This window comes from Lactuca virosa, chromosome 8 (genome assembly GCF_052849685.1).
Source record: "Lactuca virosa cultivar CGN04683 chromosome 8, Lactuca_virosa_CGN04683_v6, whole genome shotgun sequence".
Lineage (NCBI taxonomy): Eukaryota > Viridiplantae > Streptophyta > Magnoliopsida > Asterales > Asteraceae > Lactuca > Lactuca virosa.
The window spans coordinates 175,494,993-175,499,813 of NC_136433.1; positions in this window are offsets into that span (position 1 = coordinate 175,494,993).

Here is a 4,821-nt window from a genome sequence, read left to right on the forward strand (position 1 = left end):
CACTTGTGTATCTAAACAATTATGAAGAGGGATGCCGTAATCATAATGTTTAGACCTTTTGTCATTCTCACAATTGCTATCTACTCAAAATCTACTTAGTGAAAGAGTTTCCTTACCATCATTTTCATGAATCGAAGAGAAACCTTATGACACTTAGATTTTTATGGTGTATGTGTTCCTATCCATGTGAATTTGTCATAACCATAATCACAAGACAAGGTTAGTGACAAATCCAAACTCATAGAGACTGAACTTGTTCAATCTTAATTTCTTGCCACCTGGTAGCACAATGCCCACCATTGCTTCCGGGTTGTTATGCAAACAATTGAGAACTCATAGAACTCACAAGCATAATCAACTTTTAACTGGAATAGACACAGAAATAAGAATATGTCAACACGATAGGTTACAAACCTCAAGTCGTGGGATAGTGATTAACAAAACTCTTGATTAGTTTTTGAAACTATTTCAGAATCTTTTAGACTCCCACTGTCCTCTTGACATATAAGACTTCTCTTTGTCAAGAACCATTTCTTGACAATACAAATATTCAAAAGCTAGTGCGGATTCTTATCAAGTTCAACACTTCTCACTATTGGTCTTAGCTGGTCTTTGTTTTATCCAAAACATCACAACTTACCAATCTCAAATGTACAAGAATAGGAAACATCTTACTCTACATTTGACAAGTGTTATGAACCTTCTAAAGACTATGTCACTCAAGTTACAATCTTGGAGTATTACTCCAGGATTTGTTTTTGGAACGAAGTATGAATTATCTTTTGATTTAACCATTTCAACAATTCACGATTCCTCTCCTCAGGCAACAAACACACTAAGGTGTCCTTAGAGGATCAATTGTGATATGGTTCCATAATCACTAAGATAATCATAAAACAAAATACACAAGTACTCTCCCATCTCTTTCAGATTGGAGAAACTTTTATCTTTCTGCCTTATTTGATTCTTCTTATTCATTCTGCCATACATTGAAACTTTTCCAATGTTTCAGAATTACACTTAAACTCGTAAGCATAACCATATTTACTAAACTTTAGTAAATCATAACGAATAATCTTATCTACCTTTGTGGTGGACCTGACTGGTGCACAACTTAATGTACCCGATCCTTTAGTCCTTCGCTTGACTCACATGCGAATGTGAACAAGGAATTAGTCTTAATTTACCAAAGATGAAAATTCTCATTCATCACACAATACAACTTGCATGATTCCAAGTTTCTATCCAATTGAAACTTGGGTGATGAGAATCTTTCCTTATTTGGTAAATTATGACACTACCACTAATGAAAGAATCAAATCCATTTACCCATATTGCTTATCAATGGAAACATATAAGCAACAACCTTTCACAAATGCCATTGTAAGGATACTTAAAATAAAATCAAAACCATTTTCTTTTATTTTTAAAACTTTGCGGAAAACTTATCCTTACAATCCATATGGAAAACTTGTTGTTATCTATTCCTAAGAAATATATCATAACTTTTAAGTAACGACTCAAAATTCTGATCACCGAACCATGCGATCGAAATCCATCTTCACGATCAGAATCAGCATATACTTCCTTTAAGTTTCTTCACTCTTCTTTGATTCTTAAAACATCAATATGTGACCCAGTCACATCATGCAATAAGAATCTCAGAATAGAAACTTAATAAAGTTAGATAATGGACTTTACCTAAAGTAGAGTCAAACATTTGACTTTACTATCCTTATGGACTTTTAGGTAAATTTGGCAGCTTCGCAACCAATGCCCTTCCTTTGGCAACAAAAACATATGGACTCTTTGGAAACGGTACACAGACTTAGCCTTTCTCTTTACCATTTGGTCAACCGAGTTGACTATGGCCAATCCCTTTCAATTGGGAAGAAAAAGTTTTTCTGGACCTCCAATGTTACCATTGTCAATGTCCATGGAAGTTTGGGAAGTTGATCTTCCAATTAAATTTTGCTTTACCAATGCTCCAAATCATTGCTGATTCAGCATCATCAAGCAAATAGGTAAGATCATTAAGGGTCATGTCATGATCTGTCATCAGGGAGTGACTGAAGAACCAAGTCAACAGCCAGCTACCTCGATACTTCGACACCCGGCTCTCCCGGCTTGTCAATATGGGACTTAATCTCCAAGACCTAAGCACATATAGACTTTGTTTGCCAATAGGGATTGAGTGACTTAGAACTTATCAGGTCTTGAAACTTGTGGGATAAGGAGATTTATTGGAGGAGGTGGAGGAAGTGAAGTATAATTTCCAGTCCCACTAATACACAACAAAGGGATTGATCTTTCACCTTGGTTGCCATTTGGGATATCATCTTCATTAGGAAGCTTGTTCCTAAAGATTTGGGAAGACCATAGCTGTCTAAACTAGACATTTATAATGGGAGAAATTCAAGTTAGTTGATTTAAAGTCCTTAATATAACACCCAATATGAAATATTAAGGCTAGGACCCAACAACCTATTAATAACTGGAAGAGGGATGCCGTAATCCAAATTATAAAATAGTTGAAGGTAGGTAAATGACGATTTACCAATTTCCACCATAAAAACGAAATATAATTAAGTTTTTAATTGGATTTGAAACTCCTAGATCTTTTGAGATACATTGAACTTTCAATGGCATGTTTGAATCTCGATTGTGCCCTCTCAAGTTTGTGACTGGGATGCCGAGGATCACAAACAAGGTGTGAATAACCATACAAATTGACTTGGTACCCTCAACAATATTACCTAATCGATGTGTCGGTTAACCACACACGCTCCACCGATCTATAATAAAGTCAAGTTACCCTTTGCCATACTTACTAGTCCATGTTAGTGTGCCGGTTAACCACACACGCTCCACTAACGACTTGGTAAGGTACAAAGTGTAATTTTATGGGCTAGCACCAATTTCACATTTTCCTAAAGTAACTAAGATTGGGAATTTATAATGTATAGTTACTTTATAATTCATTATACTTTTAATGAGTATTTAAAGTCGTATCCTACCCGTTCGGCTAACGACCCTCCACCGATCAAGGAAGCGGTGGGTGAGAGTGGACACCCATTAAGTCACCATTTTATAGGCAACAACCTTATACCCCCCTTATAGACCGGCTTCGTGAATGAGGCCTACTAACGGTAAGAATGACATATTCTTATACATATCTATATAATAAAATTATAATAATAGTATAAGTGTTGATTTTTAAACTTTTTAAAAATCTAAGGTTCAATTTGGAATTAAAGTATTAAAGTGTAAGACTTTTCAAATTCCAAAACTTGAGGGCAAGATTTGAAACTATTCCAAGTCTCTTCAATTTGTAACTTATGAGTTTTTAATGGTTCATAAAATGAAGACTCTTTATTTTATGAAACCTCTTTAGTTCTTTAATCACAATTTAAAGAAGTGACTTTTGGTTATCCATCACTTGAGGACAAGTTATGGACACCATCATTGCCATTAAGATCATGAATTAAACACACATGGAGGTTACACATAATTCCTATGATCTTCTAAAACTCATAAGAACACAAATTCATGTCAAGCAATTTCAAGAAATCATATAAACATATACAATACTTGAAAATTGATAAAAGTCATGTAAAATGGGTTAACATAATCACTATCATTTTGAAAAACAGATTTTACAAGTCCAAAACAGATTGGGATAATGATCTTAATCCATTTTCAGCAACAAAACTCGAAAAAACTGCCCAGCACGCTCCTACTCGTCGAGTGCATTATTCTACTCGTCGAGTAGGATGAATTTGTTCATGGACTCGGCGAGTCCTCCCCATGAACTCGGCGAGTCCAGCCGTCAGAGTGCAGAATTTTCGATTTTTAAGCAGTTTTGCATCAAGTATACATAAAACAATCCTAGGCTCTGATACCACTGATGGGTTTTGAGCATTCTAACACTTCCTAAGTGTACATGCAACCCTAATAACCTTGAATCTATGTTTTCTCTATATACATGCAAATTTCATTTTCAAGGTTATTTCCTAACTAGCATGGCATGGGGATTACATAAAACATAATACTAGTAGTAATACATACCTTGTTGTTGCTTGGATTCCTTCAAGACTTTGTGAGCCTAGCACCCCAAATGTTGTGCCTCAAATGCTTCACACAACACCACAAAACTTGGAATAACTTGACAGAATAATTCTTACACTTGAAAATCGGTTATGCCCTCTCTAGAAACACTCTAGTGCCCATTTTGCATGCTATAGGGTTTCTTTTATAGTGTGTCATAATTAGGAGTTACAAATGTAAACCCTAATTGTCATGACTCTTCATTCCTCATGACCCATGGGTTTGTAACTCCCATGGACTATCCATGGAGCTCCATATGGTTATAACCAAACCCATAAACCATGGATCATTAATCCACCATATAAGAATTGATGATTGTCATAATCAACCCTATATATTTAATTAGTCTCACTTTGATCACCAAATTAATACTAGATTAATAGTTGATCAATACTAATTAAATAATACTATTATTAATATATTAGAACTTATAATATATTAATAATCACAAGTGTACTTTCTCTCATTTTGTCTATCCAAGTATTGCAATGTCATGCAACCCAAATGGACCATGCCGGGTCGGGTCAAGTACATACCAAATAAAGTTATGGACTTAGACACTATATCCAACAATCATGCCTTTCCAAGGCGAGACCTTCAACAGAACACGGTCTCCAACCTGGAATTCCAAGGGTTTTCGTCGTATATCGGCGTAGCTCTTTTGTCTATATCGTGAGGCTTTCAGTCGTTCTCGGATTTGGACGATCTTTTCTG